The 19,810-nt window shown below is 37.8% G+C and overlaps 1 long non-coding RNA gene and 1 pseudogene across 3 annotated transcripts in view; one reads left to right on the top strand and one right to left on the bottom strand.

Moving 5' to 3' along the window:
* Positions 1 to 19,810, bottom strand: part of LOC144577358 (uncharacterized) — a 282,043-nt gene that overhangs the window by 67,130 nt on the left and 195,103 nt on the right. The gene's annotated exons all lie outside the window — the stretch shown is intronic.
* On the top strand, positions 4,149 to 4,599 carry LOC100395968 (small ribosomal subunit protein eS26 pseudogene; annotated as a pseudogene).

The raw sequence follows: 19,810 nt of genomic DNA, 5'->3' as shown, positions 1-19,810 counted from the left end.
AAGGAAATAAGTAAAAAGTACAGGCAAAGGAAATGTGAACCTAAATTCTGATGAACAAATTTCACAATAGATAATTCTGCTTTTGGATTTTTGCCATCAAAATACAGTTAATAATTAAGAATCAGTGGCCATAAATCACCAAGAAAAATCAATGGACAACTTCCAGAAAGAGAGAGAAGAGCACATATGGCTATAGACATCCTGGACTGGAAACAATGGAACTTGTGCAAGATATTTAATCCAGTGAATAAGTTATTTGTTAAATTATTTATTTATTTATTTGAGATGGACCCAGGCTGGAGTGCAATGGCATGATCTTGGCTCACTGCAACTTCTTGTCTGCCGGGTTCAAGTGATTCTCTTATCTCAGCTTCCTGAGTAGCTGGGATTACAGGTGCATGCCACCATGCCTGGATAATTTTTTTTTTTTTTGGTATGTTAGTAAAGACAGGTTTCAGCTGGGCGTGGTGGCTCAAGCCTGTAATCCCAGCACTTTGGGAGGCCGAGGCGGGTGGATCACGAGGTCAAGAGATCGAGACCATCCTGGTAAACATGGTGAAACCCCGTCTCTACCAAAAATACAAAAAAAAAATTAGCTGGGCATGGTGGCACGTGCCTGTAATCCTAGCTACTCAGGAGGCTGAGGCAGAAGAATTGCCTGAACCCAGGAGGCGGAGGTTGCGGTGAGCCGAGATCACGCCATTGCACTCCAGCCTGGGTAACAAGAGCGAAACTCCGTCTCAAAAAAAAAAAAAAAAAAAAGACAGGTTTCACCATATTGCCCAGGCTGGTCTTGAACTCTTCAGCTCAGGCAGTCCACCCACCTTGGCCTTCCAAAGTGCTAGGATTATAGGTGTGACCTACTGCACCCAGCTGTGAATAAGTTATTAAACAGTGAGTGTGAATTTTATTTTAATTATTTTACAAAACCAGTAGTGAGGATAATGATTACTTGCATTTAAGCTTTGGTGCATTATACTAACTGCATTAATACTATAAAAATATTCATGTTGAAGTATGGTGGTTCCAGAAAAAGTTAAACAGAGTTATAGGATCTAGCAGTTCTAGTTTTGAGTATATAAACAAAACAAAAAAAAAAAAAAACAACTGAAAGTAGAAACTTCAACAGATATTTAATTTTTTTTCTGGTTCATTTGACTGGATTCAAAGGAACAGATATTTGTACATCAATAGTAAGATTATTCACAATAGCCAAAAGATAGAAATAACCCAAATGTTCATTGGCAGAGTAACGGATAATCAAAATGTGGTATATACACACAATGGAATATTATACAGCCTTAAAAAGGAATGAAATTCTAATTCATACAATAATAACCTTAAAGGCATTATGCTTAATAAAATATGCCCCACACAAAATGAGAAATATTGTATGATTCTACTTATATGAGGTATGTTGAGTTGCCAAATTCATAGAGACAGCAAGTGGAATAGTGGTTATCAGGAGTTGAGGGGAGGGGAGAACTTGAAGTTATTGTTTATTGGGTATAGAGTTTCAGTCTGGGATGACGACAAAGTTCTGGAGACAGAGAGCAGTGATGGCTGCATGACAATATGAGTGCATTTAATGCCAGTGAATCATACAGTTAAGAATGACTAAAGTTATAAATTTTATCGTATTTCACCAGAGTGAAAATTCACACAAAAAATTCACATTGAGTAAACATTATTTAATATTCAAGCCTTTTAAACAGTATGGTAGAATTATGAAATTTACTAAGATTTGGAGATCTTTGTGAATCCCCAGTTTTATAGGTATGAAAATGTTTGTTCTGACTTGATTCTAACTTCCAGCTTTCTCTCCCTTGTTAGCTCTTTCTCATGCATATCCTACCAACACACAAAACAAATTCGATGTTCACTGACTTTATTTTCCCATAGTATGCACTTATTGCATTGTTTGGGACATGAGAATTTCTCCCTGTAATGGTTTTCTTTTGCTTTGCATAGAAAGTTCTGTGAATTCTTTCATGTGACACATCTGATCTGCCATCAAATTCAACATGCTACTATTTAATCTATTGAAAATTTATGTTTTCAGGCTAAAACAGATTATTTCCCTGAATTACTTTCCTCCATTTTTATTTCTATCAAGAGCTCTAGCAGTTGGCTTTCTTCTTTGAGCCATTTTTTTTTGCCATAAATCATCATGACAGTTACTATGAGAAATAACTAAAAAACAAAGATGAATAGTAATGAAAGTGCTAGATGATAAGATATGAATACTGGACAGTCAGCTAGGTTCATTGGCTGGTTAAACGATGCTTCTTGAAAGTATCTGTGATTCTAACTCTTGCTTTGGGAAAATTACAAATCAGCACTAATATAGGTTCATATTTGCAAAGTTCTAAGAACAGTGTCTGACACAAAGTAAATATATAATTCTTAGTACAAGATACATGTTAGGGGTCTTTAGCATATCAGAATCAATATACAAAGATCATCAGACCTGAAAAATACCAAGCTGAGACTATAGCTGGATAGACATGGAGGAGCTACATCACTAAGATACAAGTTAGGGGGTCTTCTCAACTGGGAATTGAAAGCCTAGATGTAGAGCAAAAAGAGAGAGTATAACAAACAGGGAAAGATTTTAAGTTCACATTTCTGACTGACCTACGAGGTGGATTGTTAACTCTTCTTTTTTTTTTGAGATGGAGTTCCGCTGTTGTTACCCAGACTGGAGTGCAATGGCACGATCTCGGCTCACTGCAACCTCTGCCTTCTGGGTTCAAGCAATTCTCCTGCCTCAGCCTCCCGAGTAGCTGGGACTACAGGCGCGCACCACCATGCCCAGCTAATTTTTGTATTTTTAGTAGAGACGGGGTTTCACCTTGTTGACCAGGATGGTCTTGATCTCTTGACCTCGTGATCCACCCACCTCAGCCTCCCAAAGTGCTGGGATTATAGGCGTGCGCCACCGTGCCCAGCCTAACTTTCTTATGATTAACGTATTCAGGTTCCAAGGCACCCATACTGAGAAACCTGTTTTCAAGTAAGTCTGGGTGAATTGCATAAGATTCAGTCGACCTAGGTTCATTTGATGGATGTCTTAAGCATATGAACATGCTTGAAATTTAGTGTGTTTCTTATAACTGAAGTGTCCTGAAAATGTAAAAATCATTAACATTTAATTTATGATTGCTGAGGATCTATGCATTTTTCCAATAAAAATACTGATAGGATAACAATTGGAAAGTAGCTAGGGGTTTACAGATGCTCTAAAAAAGGATATGAGGAGTTTTTAGAAGCTTTCACAGGAGTTTCTGAAGTCAGTTCTATCTTTTGATGAACCCACATAATTAAGAACTTCCTTGGTAAAAGAACCCACGAACACTTAGGAAGAGTAGAATTTACTAAGTGGGATAACCCTATTTACTTGAAATTGCAACAATGTTATGAGGATTTAGTGATATTTCTCTATCATCCTAGATGATAATTTCTGTGTAAAATTTCTGTGTTTCATTATGCAAATGTACAGTAATTTTGTGTGTGTGTCAACATTCCACAGCTTCAGCTCCCTGAGCTAGTGTCTGTCAAGAATACACGCTCGCCGGGTACGGTGGCTCATGCCTATAATCCCAGCACTTTGGGAGGCCAAGGCGGGTGGATCACGAGGTCAAGAGATCGAGACCATTCTGGTCAACAAGGTGAAACCCCGTCTCTACTAAAAATACAAAAATTAGCTGGGCGTGGTGGTACACGCCTGTAGTCCCAGCTACTCGGGAGGCTGAGGCAGGAGAATTGCTTGAACCCAGAAGGCAGAGGTTGCGGTGAGCCGAGATCGTGCCATTGCACTCCAGTCTGGGTAACAACAGCGAAATTCCGTCTCAAAAAAAAAAAAAAAAAAAAAAAAAAAGAATACATGTTCAGTAAATGCTAGTTGAATGAATACATCAATATATGAACAAACTGACATTTCTCTTTCCTTTATTCATCTCCAAAGCTGACCTATTTGTTCCTTTTGATCTGGCACCAAAAATCTAGGTTTTTTTTCTGAGTGGAATGACCAGTTTCATAGGGGAAAGCTCCGCAGCCAGACAAGCCACACGATAAAACTGGTTAAACTGGAGATAGGAGGAGAAAACACCAAAAGTTGAAATGATGGCATTAAAAAATAACTTTATGCTTTCTCCGCTGAGAGCTTCCAAGATGACAAAGAAAAGAAGGAACAACGGTCGTGCCAAAAAGGGCCGCGGCCATGTTCAGCCTATTCGCTGCATGAATTGTGCCTGATGCGTGCCCAAGGATAAGGCCATTAAGAAATTCGTCATTCGAAACATAGTGGAGGCCGCAGCAGTCAGGGATATTTCTGAAGCGAGCGTCTTTGATGCCCATGTACCTCCCAAGCTCTATGTGAAGCTACATTACTGTGTGAGTTGTGCAATTCACAGCAAAGTGGTCAGGAATCGATCTCGTGAAGCCCGCAAGGACCGAACACCCCCACCCCGATTTAGACCTGCGGGTGCTGCCCCACGACCCCCACCAAAACCCATGTAAGGAGCTGAGTAAAAGACTGAAGATAACTATTCTCTGGAGAAAAATAAAATGGAAATTGTACTTGAAAAAAAAAAAAAACTTTATTAGAAAAGGTAAAATACGCCTTATAGAAGAAAGGCTTCCATGGAAACAAAAAACGAACCTACTGTTCTATCAGCTTTTTCTGTATAAAAATAGATTTAAAATTTATGCTTAGAAAAATGAGTAAGATTGTAGAGATGAAAACATTGCATTTTATATATTTAATTTAAACATTTTAAGAGAGTGAATTAGGGCACTATTTTCCCCTTAAAGAATGTTTCCATTTTTTTTTTTTTAAATTTTTATTGGATTTTAGGTTTTGGGGTACATGAGCAGAGCATGCAAGACAGTCGCGTAGGTACGCACATGGCAGTGTGCTTTGCTTTGCTTCTCCCCTTCACCCACATTTGGCATTTCTCCCCAGGCTATCTCTCCCCACCTCCTCCTCCCACTGGCCCTCCCCTTTTCCCCCCAATAGACCCCAGTGTTTAGTACTCCCCTTTCTGTGTCCATGTGTTCTCATTTTTCATCACCCGCCTATAAGTGAGAATATGCGGTGTTTCATTTTCTGTTGTTGTGTCAGTTTGCTGAGAATGTTTCCATTTTTAGCTTGGGGAAATAGCAGGTTTTCTTGCCACATGGTAAGTGATTCTTATACTATAGCCATTAGAAATTCCCCCATCATCCCGGAGTGGGTTATTATTAATTGAAATAGCTCTTTCAGAGTGATTATTATAAAATATACTACTGCTTTATTTATCTCATGTTAAAAGATCTTTAGAAAGCCTTCTATCATTAATGGACAAATTCCATTTTATACACACATCCATTAGTTGGCAGGAATAATTGTGATCTGATTAAAGTATATTTAAGACAAATTCACATATTAAATGCTTAGTACTGTACATTGTTAAAGACTTATGCCTCCAGACCTAGTATTTTTTTCTTGATAGAAGACAATAAATGAGATCTCAAATAGTGGATGAATCTTCTCTTGTCTAGACTGGAGGAAAAAAGGGCTAAAAAACAAGCATATTGCCTGAGAAATCCTTTCAGAAGGGTGTTCAAGGATCAATGTAGATATTATGAAATAACAAAGTATTACAAATCTCTTTGAGATGGAGGGAAGTTCATTAAAAAGAAAAAAAGTGAGATCAGATCTCAAATGGGTATTTAAGGAAATAAACACGATAAACTATTTCTTATATCTATGAAGTGTTTCTCAGAAAGAGTAAAGCAAATTTGTTATTCTAATAACTATTTCCATGCAATTAAGATCATAAATAGAACTTGTTTTCACAAGGGGCAGTATTGGAGAGGCAAAAAGAGAAATATGCCAGTATTTAGCAAAATGTATGCATTAGATTGTAAACACCTTGAAGGCAGGGGCCTAATTAATTCCACGCCTCATCCTCAGGGCCTAAAATTGATTCTGACAAATGTTATTACTCAATAAATGCTTGCTAAATGAATAATTTAAATGAGCACATGACAGGTTTCCTAATCTCAGTGCAGAATCCACAACCTACAAATATGCTAAATTCCAAAAGCATTTTGAGGCAAATTGCAACTTAAAATACATATCTCCACAGGAAATGATATCATGCATGGTGCCTGGTTGGAAAACCAGCCCATGAAAGTCATTTAATCCACAATGTAGCAGAAACACTACATATCTGAAATGAACAAGTAGCAGAAAAATAATACTGTAGCAATAAAACCAAAGAGAGAAATCATAAAATTAAATAAAAGCTAATTTTTTCTTGTCTCTCTGTGCTTGGAGAGATGTATAGAAATTGTCATGGAGAGGCTTATATTCTCAAGGAATTTTAGAAGCTGATGGATCTTAAAAAATTATGTAGAATTTCCCTTTAAAACATAACTCTATGTGTTCATGATAAAACTATTTGATAATACTATTTTAATGCTTATTAGCAAGATTAAAATGATTTTTTAAAACCCTAAAGTGGAATGGTGAGAAAAGAAACAAGTGAAGAAAAATCAATAACAAAGATGAAAATATTATAAAATGTATTAATCTAGTACTCCCAGTGCTCCAGACACTGAGGATAGATAGAAGAGTGGATAAAAACAGTCCTTGCCCTCAAGAAACTTCAAGCATAGTAAGGGAAGCCAAAATTATAAAACACTAAGTGTAATCGTCATTATAAAGACTACAAAAGAGGTAACTGGGGTATAATGGGGCCAAAAGGAAGCTGGCCAGAGCCTCCTGAGACCGTTGGTGAAGGCTTGTGGTGAATCTTAAAAAAGGAGGAGGTACTTTGTTGGCAGATAGAGTAAGAGCAATTCAGGCTCAGGGAACAGGGTGAGCCTATGAAAGCTTTCTAAGTGCAGAGACCGACTGGGACTTGGGGATGGAGGGGCAGGCCAGGGTTGGAGCAAGAAAGGGTTCTATGGTTCCCTTGGGAAGCATCCTGTCTTAGTCTACAGACCCCTGGAAACTTAGGGGGTTTGAAGCATGGAAATAACATGACCAAGTGGACATTTTAGAAAGGTCACTGACAGCATTATGGAGGATGGATGGTAGGTGTGAAATACTGGTAGCAGAGAAAACCTGTTAAAAAACTTCAAGGGAGCCGGGCGCGGTGGCTCAGGCCTGTAATCCCAGCACTTTGGGAGGCCGAGGCTGGCGGATCATGAGGTCAAGAGATCGAGATCAACCTGGTCAACATGGTGAAACACTGTCTCTACTAAAAATACAAAAAATTAGCTGGGCATGGTGGTGCGTACCTGTAATCCCAGCTACTCAGGAGGCTGAGGCAGGAGAATTGCCTGAACCCAGGAGGCGAAGGTTGCGGTGAGCCAAGATCGCACCATTGCACTCCCGCCTGGGTAACAAGAGCAAAATTCCGTCTCAAAAAAAAAACCAAAACCAAAACCAAAACCAAAAACCAAAAACAACAACAAAAAAACTTCAAGGGAATGAAAGCTGGGAGTAAATAGCAGAGCTAATTATACAGAGAACCAGGAGAGCCATTTGGTCTGTATTCTTCATGAAGAGGCTCAAATTTAGATTTTTGATGTTCTTTTCTACTGAGGTTATCCACATGGTCATTGGGATTCATTGTTAGGATGGAATATTTAAAATATGCTAAAAATATTGTAATCTATCTAGAATCTACAAAGAACTAAAACAAATTTACAAGAAAAAAACAAGCTCATTGAAAAGTGGGTGAAGGATATGAACAGACACTTCACAAAAGAAGACATATATGAGGCCAACAAACATGAAAAAATGCTCAGCATCAGTGGTCATTAAAGAAATGCAAATCAAAACTACATTGAGATACCACCTCACACCAGTTAGAATGGCAATCATTAAAAAATCTGGAGACAACAGATGCTGGAGAGGATGTGGAGAAATAGGAACACTTTTAAACTGTTGGTGGGAGTGTAAATTAGTTCAACCATTGTGGAAGACATGTGGCGATTCCTCAAGGACCTAGAAATAGAAATTCCATTTGACCCAGCAATCCCATTACTGGGTATATAGCCAAAGGATTATAAATCGTTCTACTATAAGGACACATGCATACGAATGTTTCTTACAGCACTGTTTACAATAGCAAAGTCAAAGGCTTGGAACCAGCCCAAATGCCCATCGATGATAGACTGGACAGGGAAAATATGGCACATATACACCATGGAATACTATGCAGCCATAAAAAACGATGAGTTCGTGTCCTTTGTAGGGACACAGATGAACCTGTATACCATCATTCTCAGCAAACTAACACAAGAACAGAAAATCAAACACTGCATGTTCTCACTCATAGGCGGGGGTTGAATAATGAGAACACATGGACAAAGGGAGGGGAGCATCACACACTGGAGTCTGTGGTGGGGAACGAGGGGAGGGATAACATGGGGAGAAATGCCAGATATAGGTGATGGGGAGAAGGCAGCAACCCACACTGTCATGTATGTACCTATTCAACAATCTTGCATGTTCTTCACATGTACTCCAAAACCTTAAATGCAATAAAATATATATTAAAACAAAGAAAAAAAGAAAATAAAATTCCTATAATGGGAAAAAAAGTTGTAATCTTGCTTTAGTATGTTTTTAATACACTGAAAGCCTCAATAATAAAAAGGATCCAACAATGGGGAGGAAATCTCCACCTAACAAGCCTATTACTTTGCTGTGCCTGGTTTGTGCTTACCCTTCTCCTCAAGATAGAGAATGGCAGGACCAGAGAAGAGGTGAAAGCTAGGAAATTTCCATAACTGGCACCAATTTAGGTGTTTGCAGTTGGGTGAGGAGAGTGTATAGCTCTTTACTTACAAGTTTTTGATGTTTGCAAGTGTGGGTGTTTGTAGCTTTGGAGTACCTGAACTGTTACTAAATAATTAATTCTCTCTTTACCTACTTACAATATAGATGAAGGTGCAGGATTTGAAATATTTAGTAAAAGGTATTGTGCTTCTCTAAATTACTCTCAGTTTTCCTGACACAGAAGATTAACTTTGAGAAATGACCCAGGGTTAATTGTTTTTAAACTAAATTATTGAAAGTGGCTCTTTTCTCTCATATTTATGTCTCTGGTACTATACTTTTTAAGAGCTTATAAAAAGCACTATAATCTGCAAAAAATCATTTTGTGGTTGTTGACTACAAAAAGTGAAATTCAATTTTTGCTTCTTAAACATCTTGGATTAGCTACTGTTGAAAGGAGAAGTAGATATGCAGCCAAGTTAGGGGCTATTTATTTCTAGGTAATCACAGCAAAATCACCTTGATGAATACAGTAAGTAAAAATACAGCAGATTTCAAGAGAGTTGAATTTAAAAGTTTTTTAAAAAGCATTCATTCATTAAATGCAATTGGTTACTAGCCTTTTGCTAAATGATTAACATATATCTAAAGTTAATAATTATCTATCAGTCATGAAGGATCTGTATATCACATATCTACAAAAATAAAAACATACCTTCCGGACAAAGTGGCATAGTTGTAAAGCCAAACTTGATTTAAATAATATATCACAATTTAGTCTTGTATGAATTCAGACTGTAAATAAATCTAAATTATTCCCTCTGAATTCAGTTGTCCTTGACATGTAGAAAAACCAGGAAAATATATCTCTTTTCAGAAAGAAAACATTTTTTTTCTTTTAGTGCATGACTAGATCTTTATCCATATGGGAGAAAGCAATAAAAATCATAGAAGTATTACAGTATTAAGATCAAGAGAGAGGGTCTTCATATTTCTAAAGTTAGCCATCTCATACAAGCCAAGGACACAGAAAAGCTCTTTCTCTTTTGGAGTATTTGACTCAATGTTTATATCCAATGCTCTGATCCTTCTGGTAGGGATCAACTCTTTCCTCTTCCTCTTTCTCTGCATTGGACAGTCACTAAACAGCTTGGGCACTGAGGGGACCGAGCAAAAGAAGGCACTGGTTGTATGCTAATTAGTGCTCTGAGATCTGAGAGAATCTAAGCGTCTTTGAGAGAAGTCAGTTTACTCTCTTCTTAATGCAAGGTCAACCTTATCACAGTTCTGGTAGTTGGCACTGAAACATGATTATCTTATGCAGATACAAAGTTGTGCACAACTACTTTTTGGCTGAATGCGTAACTTAAAGATCCTTATTTTAATATTTGAATTTAGATTTGTTTAATGCTAATTATAAGCATGCTTTAGAAAGTTTAAACTGTTTCCCTCATCAGGTATCAGTTTCCTGACCTAGAATTCCTATGAGGAAGATGGCCTAGAACAGTCATCTATGAGGCAAATTCTGATCCTCTTCTAAACATGTTCTCTTCCTTAATGTTTTGATCTCACCAGACGTTGTTTTGGGGGGGGCGGTAATGGTGAGGGAATTGTTCCTGTCAAGTATGCTGCCTTACTTTGCTTTTTTATTTTTTTTATTTTTTTTGTCAAGATAGACTCATAGCTTCCTTGACAGGAACAATGAAGTAACTGGTATTATACTTCCCACTTAATTAATGTGTGACCCAAATTTTGTGCCATAAGTTTTCAATGAGTAGTTTGATTTTTTTTCTGCGCTTTTAAAAAAGTGGGGTCAACATGACTTCTTGTTCAAGTGGACAGAAAACAGAAAGGCCCAGTCCGCAGAACAATTCACACAGAATCTTCTAATACATTCCCTTTAATTGCATTAAACTAAAAGACTCAGAACTTCCAAAATGCTTGTAGTGAAGCAAGTCGTCTCCTGAGTGTAGTTGTAGGCATGTTCTAATACTTCAAGCAGCAGACCTCTCTTCTTTGACTTATTTTCTCATACGACAGTGGTAAACTGAAAACTGACAAAGAAGAATTTGGGGCTTTATGATGAAAATTCTGTAAGATATATTAAACATCTACGCATTATGGTGGGAAGGGATCGTTTACTTTTGGACATTCAACTCACTAGGTATTCTAAATGCTAGGTTTCCCATAACACAAAGGCACAGAGGCCAACATGCCAAAAGTAGTGCCATGTTTAAAGATTTCTTCTCATGAGTAGCATTTACTGGCCTCAGCCCATCTTTACATTAAAAAAAAATCTGCTAAGTATAGAGTCTATATTCTAAAGCCTAAGAATTATAAATAAAATCTGAACCATGGAAAACTGAACAACTTTCTAAGATGTTTACCAGAGACATGTGCATTCAGATCTTTCCTCAAATTAGCTCTCTGGCATTGCTTTCTTGCTTTCTAGCATTACTCCAATGCCATATCTGTTTCATGGCTGGGAGGAAGCCAATTTCAAGGATCTATTGCACAAAGAACTATTTACTGAGACATATGTAATGTATTCACTACAAAATAAACAGGAGTAACATGCCTTTAATATAGATTTTGACAATAAGAAATGAGACTAATTTGTCTTTGCACCCTCATGCTCTAGAATACAGTGGCAATATCCTTGCTATTTATGATAGTACAGCGCCTTCCATGGTTTTGGAAGCACATAATTTTCTTAGCTTAGTCTCACATTTCACCTTTACATATGCCTTTGCATTGTCTTCCAAAAGGTAAAAATCTATTACCTTGTAAGTTTTTAAAATGAGAAGGCCTTTTCAAACTAATGCACAAGTTTCCTATGTTCTACCAAATGGTGGCATTATTCTTTCTGCCTGCCAGATTGAAAACTTAGTCATTTTGACTCTTTTCTGTATGTCATAAAATTCTGGCAAGTTCTCTTGAGTCCCTCAAATATAGATTCCACTTTAGTACTTCTATCATTTTTCCTCCTCTAGGGCAGACATTCTCTTTAGTTTGCAGATAAGGACCTGGGAAACTCTTGACATACAGATTCTTGGCCCCAGTCTTAGATTATTTAGTAAGTCTTAGGAAAGGCACAGGAAACTGAATTTTAATAAGTCACTTAAACATGATCTGTGGTCTAGATTTTGAAAAGTTATTCTACTGTATTCTAATCTCTGTTGTATCTTATAAACTATTTCCAAACAAAGCATCCTAGAGATTATATCATACTTATTCACTCATTTATGCCTTCAACTATTTGTTGAACACCTTCTGTGTGTTAGTACTCTCCTAGGTATTGCATTTATAACAGTGACCAAAACAAACATTCCTGACCTCATAGAGTTCATAGTCTGTGTTTCCCCAGGTTTAGAAGAGGCTTCTGTAACTCATCATATTTGATCTACATTCTCAGACTGATGTTAAGATCTTACTAATATGTCTCTTACTACCTTTCAACAAGGATGTTCCTCTCTAGTCAGGTATTTCTTTTACTGTTATTTAGCCTGTTAGTCTCCATACAAAGTCAATCCACCTCTGGTCTTTGGTCTTATTATTCTCCATCAGAAATACTGTCCAGTATTGTGGACAGCGAATAAAGTTGAGAAAGCAAGATTCATTTATTCAATTAAATACACATTTGTTGTGAGCAAAACACTATTCTAGACATATGGAAATTCAGCAGAAAACAACCATACAAACAAAAAACTCCCAGAAATATCAGTTAAATGCAATGTAGGGTGTGACAGTGGTAGTGACCCAGAAGCTACTTCATATAGGGTAGTTAGGGAATACATTGAGGCTGAGAGCTGAATGACAAAGGTAGTGGCTGTGCTAAGAATAGATGCTGGTGAGAATGTCAAGGAAGGGTAAGCCTCGTACACTGTTGGTGAGAATATAATTTAGAAGAGTCATTAGGGAGAACAGTATGAATGTTCCTAAGATAGCTAAAAATAGAACCATTATATGATCCAGCAACCCCACCTGTTGGGTATATATCCAAGAAAGAAAATTGCTATATCAAAGAGATACCTGCACTCCCATGTTTATTATAGCACTATTCACAATAGCCAAGGTGGAATCAATCTAAGTGGATGAACAGATAAAGAAAAAGTGATATGGATATACAATGGAGTACTATTCAGCCATGAAAAATATGGAATTCTGTCATTTACAACAATATGAATGGAACTAGAGGCCATTATCTTAAGTGAAATAAGCCAAACACAGAAAAACAAATATTGCACGTTCTCACTCACGTGTGGGAGCTAAAAAAAAGTCGAAGTGACCAGGCGTGGTGGCTCATGCCTATAATCCCAGGACTTTGGGAAGCCAAGGCAAATGGTTCACCTGAGGTCAGGAGTTCAAGACCAGTGTGGCCAACATGGTGAAACCCTGTCTCTACTAAAAATACAAAAAGATTAGCTGAATGTGGTGGCGGGGCACCTGTAATCCCAGCTACTTGGGATGCTGTGGCAGGGGAATCGCTTGAACCTGAGACGTGGAGGTTGCACTGAGCTGAGAACATGCCACTGCACTCCAGCCTGATTACAAGAGTGAAACTCCATCTCAAAAAAAAAAAAGTTGAACTAATGGAGACACAGAGTAGTGGTTACCAGAGGCTAAAAAGAGTGGTGAGGATGGGGACATAGAAAGGGGATGGCTAATGGGTACAAAAATATAGTTAGATAAAAGGATCTAGTGTTTGGTAATACAATAAGGCAACTATAGTTAATAATTTATTGTATTTTTCAAAATAACTAAAAGAATAGAATTGGAATGTTACACACACACACACACACACACACACACACAAATGCTTGAGGTGATGGCTATCCCAGTTATTCTGATTTGATTATTACACATTATATGATTGCATCAAAACATCACATATATCCCATAAATATGTACAACTAATATGGATCCATAATAATTAAAGATACAAAATTATAATGTAAATGTAAATCAATAAAAAAGGATTCTGCATGTTTTCAATCTTTTCTTCTAAAATATTTTAAATTAGTTATTAAAATTAAAGGGCAAAACAGTATATACATATATAATAATTATTATTATTTTTAGTTGCAGTCTCACTCTGTCACCCAGGCTGGAGTGCAACGGTGTGATCTTTTGGTTCACTGCAACCTCCGCATCCTGGGTTCAAGTAATTCTCCTGCCTCAGCCTCCCGAGTAGCTGGGATTACAGATGCCTGCCACCATGCTCGGCTAATTTTTGTATTTTTAGCAGAAATGGGTTTCACCATATTGGCCAGGCTGGTCTCAAACTCCTGACCTCACTATCCACCCGCCTTGGCCTTCCAAATTGCTGGGATTATAGGCATGAGCCACTGTGCCCGGCCCAAAATGTATTTTAATCAGGGGAAGAGAGACTTATAGGCAGAAGGAATAGCTAGTGCTAAGACTTTCAGATGAAAACGTTTGTAAGAATATGAAGAAAGCTAGTGTGGCTGGTGCACAGTGAGAGATGATAAGGCAGTAAAGGCTAGGATCAAAGAACTCCATGTAGGCCAGACGACACAAGGGCAAGAGTATGGATTTTATTCTAAGTGGAATAAAATGTGACTGGAGGCTTTTAAGCAGGTAGTGATGTGATCTGATTTATGTTTTAACAAAGCTCTTTCTGGCTTCTGTGTGGAAACTACAGACAAGCAAGAAGGAACCAAATAGAAATTACGGTGGCAGCCCAGCTGAATGAAATGGTGGTGTGGGTAGGTAGTAATATGAATGGACTGAAATGGATAGATTAGGCAGATGTTGTGGAAGCAGTGTCAAGGTGCTTGGTGATGGATGGGATGTAGTGAGCGAAATAACTCAAAGGTAATTCTGAAATTTTTCACTTGAGTAATTGACTGGGTGGTCATATCCTTCACCGATGTAGGGAAGACTGGAGAAGGTGCAGATTGGGGTGACAGGGTGAAATCAAAGGTCCAAATCATAGGTGATGTGGCTGAATATATAGCTGCTTGAGTCATACTGTAGAAAGCTTACAAGAAGAAAAAAATAGTGGCAGCTCCTATTACTATTAAGATTATCTAACAGGATATCTGATAAAAATTATATATTGTCGCATTTTCAGAGCTTGAAATATAGGTTCATAAAAATGGGGCAATTTTACTCAGTTAAGAGTTCTATTGATAACAGGCAGTATGTCACAAACAGGATGTATGTAAAGAGGATCATTGTTGTGACAAGGAAGAAAAACTGTTGCTCTTTGTAAGAAAATGTTTCTAGTTTACAATTAATTTTATATCTCTGACTGAATTTCTTCTCCAGTTCCACAAGCCTGATTAATACGAACCCTCCATGTATAATTTAGGAAATCCAGACAGGGGAAAATCACCAAAGAGAATACAAGCGATGGAGAAAATCAATGTGCTTGCCTACTCTGTGTTCACTTATCCTTCATTTTCCACTTCTTTTGTCTTCATAAAAACTTGGCCTCTGAAGCCAAGTGAACCATTGGAATATATATATTTTTTCCTAAAGAAACAAATTTTGGCTCATGTGTATCAATTTCAAAAGTAGCAGCTTTTTTCGTAGATGAGCCATTTTCTAAATAAGTGATTTGGTTTTTTGGTTGGCAAGTTGAGTAATTTTGCCTTTATTGATAGTTGGTATTATCATCAAATAGGAGGCAAATTATTTACTGTGAATGAATTAATATCTCAAAGAACTACAGTTATTTATGCCCTGAGTGATAAGCTTGGGAAGTGTTAATCAGCGTACTGACAGATTTTGTCAGTGAGATCAATTTATCACTGTTGGGAATCTTCCAGGAATGATGGTGGACAGGAAACTACCAGAAGACTGGATTCATTTGTTTACTTGCTCCTTCTTTCTTTTTCATTCTTTCTTCTGTCTCTTCTCTTCCTCTTTCTTTTCCTTCTACAGCATATATTGATGATCTCTTCTGTGCTAAGTGTCAGGGATAACCTTAATAAGACCATATACCCACATATTAACAATCTAGTGGGGAAAATAAATACACGAAACCATCAGACATCAGTAGAGCACAATGTACTGAGTACAACAGTAAAGGCCTATACAATGTTTTAAAGTGCAGATAAGACTCTAATTTGCCCTATGGGGATTAGGAAGGGCGTCACTGAGAAAAATACAAATTTCGTAAGTTGAGAAGGCAGTATTTTAGGCCAAAGACAATCTATGTGCAAAGTCATGCTCTTGTGGAAAAATATGATCCCCACTACCACAACTGCAATACCATGTACTTACTTTATGTCAGGTACCATGTTAGGTGCTTTTCATAAATGAATACATTTAATCATTACAACCACTCTATAAGGTAGGCATTATCCCCCCTACTTTTTATTTTAAGATACAGTTTCACTCTTGTTACCAGCTATTTTTTGTATTTTCAGTAGAGACAGGGTTTCACCATGTTGGCCAGGCAGGTCTTGAACTCCTAACCTCAGGCAATCCACCCACCTCTGCCTCCCAAAGTGCTGGGATTACAGGTGTGAGTCACCGCGCCTCACCTATTCCCTTTTTTTTTTAAAATAAGAAACTGAGTCCCCAAATAGTTAAGGAACTTGTCCCAAAGAAAAATTTTAGGGGGTTGCTTAGAGAGTTGTGACCACTTTGGCAGGTTGGTGTGTAAAGGGTATGGTGGAAAATGTCTACAGATGAGTCTGGAAAGACCATCAGAAGTTTAAGAAAAACTAAAGTATATTACAGGGTAGGGTTTAAGCTCACTCTTAGACAGGACACATTTTTCTGTATCTGTCTCCATCCACTCAGTTTTTGAATATCTGCTACATAAGGAACTTTTAGTACACAAAAATCACATATAAAATGAATAAAAATGAGGGCAAAAGAAGAGAAAAGACAAGAAAATGTAATGGAGTTAGGAATAAGACCAGCTCAGTAGACATAGTGAATCTTGGCAGACACTGGTGCTGTTTTACATCTTTGTGTGGAAGTTGAACCAAATGAAAAGAGAAGGCCAACCTGCCCACTGAGTGAGCTGAAACTGTACCCACTGGAAAGGCCAGGATTTTCTGAAATAATGATTTCTGAAGTCATTTAATCAGATGAATAGTGAATAGAAGTCCTGACATTTTGTTTCTTATGGCACAGTTGATATGATTTTAGCTTGAAAAAGGAAATATAACCAGGCCAGACATGGTGGCTCATGCCTGTGATCCCAGCAGTTTGGGAGGCTGAGGCAGGTGGATCACTTGAGCCCAGGAGTTGGAGACCAGCCTGGCCAACATGGTAAAACCGTGTCTCTACTAAAAATACAAAATTAGCTGGGTGTGGTGATGCAGGCCTGTAATCCCAGCTACTCAGGAGGCTGAGGCAGAGGTTGCAGTGAGCCAAGATCGCACCATTGCACTTCAGCCTGGGTGACAGAATGAGATTCTGTTGAAAAAAAAAAAAGGAGCTAGAACCAGTTGGCTGCCCACCTTAATCAAAACAATCTCAGTAGAGCACTCATGAAATGTCTATTAATAATTCTACTGCTTGAATATCTGCCAAAATAACCTGTGACATTTTACCAGTTTAGCTTTATTTAGTTAAACTTGCCGGTTGGCTTATTATTTTTAAACCCATTAAAATATTCAGACACCTAACAAATATGCTAACTTTGGTTTTGGGAACGTCTGATGTATAGCCCTTCCTTTTGGTAGATTAGTTAGGGGGAATATTGATTATTCAGGCTACTCTTAAATTCATAGGACTCAGGCTGGGCGTGGTGACTCATGTCTGTAATCCCAGCATTTTGGGAGGCCGAGGCTGGTGGATCACTTGAGGTCAGGAGTTCGTGACCAGCCTGGACAGCATGGTAAAACCCTGTCTCTACTAAAAATACAAAAATTAGTCAAGCGTGGTGGCACATGCCAGTAATTCCAGCTACTGGGGAGGCTCAGGCAAGAGAATCACTTGAACCTGGGAGGCAGAGGTGGCAGTGAACGGAGATCACGCCACTGCACTCCAGTCTGGGCAACAGAGTAACACTGTCTAAAAAAAAAAAAAAAACCAGAAAGGTTTACAGGACTTAAACTGCATCAGCCAAACAGTTTCTATTATAAGGGATCTTAATTGAATATATCCAGACATGCTTATAAGAGTATTTAGAAGCTAGTTCAAAAGGAGAGAGGAAAAGAGCCAGAACACAAACGATGGAAAAGTTAACTGCTCTGTTGAAAGATCATCTCAAGCAGTGCCAACTCTAATGTCAGTAATCTGACTCTATTTTTGTGTAAACATTAATGGGGATAGTGTGACAAGAGAGGTCTATGTTTAGTTTGTTTCTTGGATAGTAGTCCACAGAAGCAAAAATTATTTGGCACGTTATCTGAATATGCTCCTGGTAGGTACTTGCATGAAGTGGTAAAAAGTACCATAGTGTGGCGAGAGTCTGTAGGATGATAGCTAGCTCTAAAGGCCACCAGTCCCTTATGAGAAAACTGTCCTGAGGAACAGAAACTAATAATTGGTCAGGCATATAAGTTGTGTATGATTCAAGTAAACTGTCAAGTGGCCCAGTAAATCTATGATTTGGAGGCACAGGAGGTGAGCCTCTCTGAAAATGGAATAAATGACAATCTACTAGAAGGTACTGTGCTCAGAGTCAGTAAAAGTTTACAACATGCCATTAAAGAGGAGGGATCTCAATTCAGAAAAATTACTGAATAGCTCTGAGGGCAACATGTCTTAACTAGGGACTTTATTGGTTTACGTTTTCAATCAGCTGGACAGGATGAGGCCATGACTGGTGAAAGTTGAGGCAGTTAGCTATGTTGTAAGGTTATGAGACCTTGAGTCTCCCTACCTATCAGTGTGTCCCTACAACTTAGTTCATACCTATGTTAACTCTGTCTAGAATCCATGCTTATTGTCTAATGAAACCTAATGGCATATGACATGGCTTTGGCTCTATAGGTCTTTTTAGAACCAAGGTTTTTTCTGAGATAATACAATGTAAAGCTTTAAAAGCTTTAAATTTTATAAGGTCATAGTCTCCTGTTTAGTTTTTCTTTTAAGCTATTCAGCAAATCTGGTCAAACCAGGTACTAGAAAAGTGTAAAGTGGGATTTGCATTTGTTTTGAAATTCATTTTAAATTAAAATTTTTTTCAAGTAAAATTGATGTTAAATTCTGCTGATCTGGGGAAAGGGATTAACTTTAGTTTCAACTTCCAGAGGCAGAGATTCATCTGGTTCTCACTGAATTGAAAGAGATTCAACTGGCCATCAGTGAATGTTGAAAGCCACTCAGTCAGCCATAACTACTTTAAGCTCCCCTCAAACTCCTAGTCCAGTTGTCTATGCTCATAACTCAGACATGTACAGTTATATCTAGGATCACATCTAGGATTCACCCAGGACTAAAGTACTCACTCATCACCCATTTAAAATATCCTTTCTATGAATGATGAGAATCCCAGAAAAATCTGTGGGGCTGGATTCTGGAGAACCATGGGTAAAATTTCTAGATTTCCCAATGTACTGTGATTCAATTTATCAGAAATAATGAATCTGTTGAAGAATTTTCATTTAAATTGACAAATTTATCTCTAATAGCACATCCCATAGTCATTCTATTGGAGACACAATCTTCTTTCTTCACAAATTTCAGGTTGCCACCAATGTTTAGAGGAATTATTTAGCTTCAGGGTAACATATGAACTACTTCCAAATATTTTGTAGACTACTATGCAGATGTAGTACTACACTCATTCACCAAAGCCAGATAGGTGGAATAACATCTTAACAGTCATAGAGCTATCAAAAGACAAGTTATCTCAGAAGGCTTGACCCTCCAACCCCCACTCCAAAAGAAGTTCAATAAGCGTGTGGATGATCATTTGGCAGGAAAGTCATGTGTAGAGAGTACTTGGATCACATGATATGGAGCTCTCCATAGCTAAAAGTTCTAAGAATGAGTATTTTAAAAAATTGTTTTAAACCACTTTGTGGGTTTATCAGCTACATGATAAGATCTGAGGAAGAACTTTTTGTTGGAGGCAAAATATATGCTTAT

Source organism: Callithrix jacchus, chromosome 8, assembly GCF_049354715.1.
Source record: "Callithrix jacchus isolate 240 chromosome 8, calJac240_pri, whole genome shotgun sequence".
In the NCBI taxonomy this organism is placed as follows: domain Eukaryota; kingdom Metazoa; phylum Chordata; class Mammalia; order Primates; family Cebidae; genus Callithrix; species Callithrix jacchus.
The sequence above is the reverse complement of the archived record's forward strand: the minus strand, read 5'-3'. Positions and strand labels throughout refer to the sequence as shown.